This window comes from Impatiens glandulifera, chromosome 9, assembly GCF_907164915.1.
Source record: "Impatiens glandulifera chromosome 9, dImpGla2.1, whole genome shotgun sequence".
Taxonomy (NCBI): Eukaryota; Viridiplantae; Streptophyta; class Magnoliopsida; order Ericales; family Balsaminaceae; genus Impatiens; species Impatiens glandulifera.
This window is the reverse complement of record NC_061870.1, coordinates 26,024,175-26,025,933: the sequence shown is the minus strand read 5'-3', so window position 1 is coordinate 26,025,933 and position 1,759 is coordinate 26,024,175.

The following is a 1,759-nucleotide window of genomic DNA, read 5'->3' as shown; positions in this document are numbered from 1 at the left end:
AAAATCTATTTAATCAAAAGAGTTATTATTTGTCACATTTCATATTAATATTTTTAATTTTCTCCATATTTATTAGATATATTTTTATTTTATCTCTATTTTTAAATTTAATTGTTTTAATTTTTACATTTTTTCTTTAAAATTGTTTTTTTTAAAATAAATAGTTATTCCCCGCGAAAACCAAACTGAAGTGTCCCGTTTATGATGGTTTTTCCCCGAAACCGAACGGGAATAGTGCGGGGATAATATTTGTATTTCCCACCCAGATTTCACCTCAATTTTGCTCCGAACACTATGAACATAATTAAATATATTAAATCAATAATATATTTATTTATTCATTATATTTTATAAGAGTCATAATTTTATTTCTTTATAATAATAATTTTTTAATATATTACAATATATATATTATATTAAAAAAATTATTTATATATATATTTTTTTGTTTTTTTAAAAAATATATATATTATTAACAGTGCCCAGTGAAGATTCCCAAAACCTAACGTAACCAAACGGAACGAAAATGGTATTAAAAAATCCTCGAAATAAAAACGAGTGAGAATGGTAAATGCATTCTCCGCCCCAAATTATCTCATTGCCATCCTTTTATATATATATATATAAATATAAATATATATATATATATATAAATTAATGAATATATAATTAATTATTAAACTAATAAATAGTATCTTCTCAACTCTATATTATTATATATATATAATTCTATATTTATTACTTATTTTATAATATATAGTTATATATTGTATACAATAACCTATTTAAATAAATAAAATTTATTATTTATCACTTATATATATATATATTTATTTTTATATGGATTATGTTATAATATATAATTATATATAGGGGTGAGAAAAAATACCGATAATATTAAAGGTATATCAAAAATACCGTACCGTAATATATTGAAAATATCGATTTTTAAGGTATACCGAAAAAAGATAAGGTACGACGATACCAAAATTATTGGTCAGGTAAAAGTATGAGATTTTTAAAATTTTGGTATATCAAGATATATCGAAAAACCGAAATAGTATTTATAAGTTAAAATATATATAAATATATATATATATATATATATATATATATATATATATATATATATAATACTGATAAGGAAATAATTAAATAAATTTGATATTAATTTAATAATAAAAATATTATTTTTGAATAATATCAAAATATAATTATATTGAAATATTATTTTATATATGCCTCTCTATCTTACCAATATCTTACCAATAAGATTGAATTTTTTTAAATTAATATGATTTTTAGGTATCAAAGGTATAATACAATTAAGTTATACAATTAAGTTATACCGAAATCAATTTAAGATAATGTATAAATTTTTTGTATACCGAAATTAAGGTATATCGAAATCAAGTTATACCGAAATCAAGGAAAGGTAAATGTATGTATTTTTGCATATCGAAATTTTAGGTAAGATATAAGATATGGATAAAATATTAAGGTATATCTTAACGACCCACCCCTAATTATATATATTATATATACAATAATTTATTTTAAAAAAATATTAGTTGTCACATTCTTATTTATAATATACATAATAAATTTAATTAATAATTCAAGTTAAAACAATATTAAAAAGTCAATAATATTTCATTTATATATATAATAAACTTTAGTGAAAAACTTTATAAATTTTAATTTAATATTAAAAGTCAATAATATTTCATTTATATATATAATAAACTTTAGTGAAAAT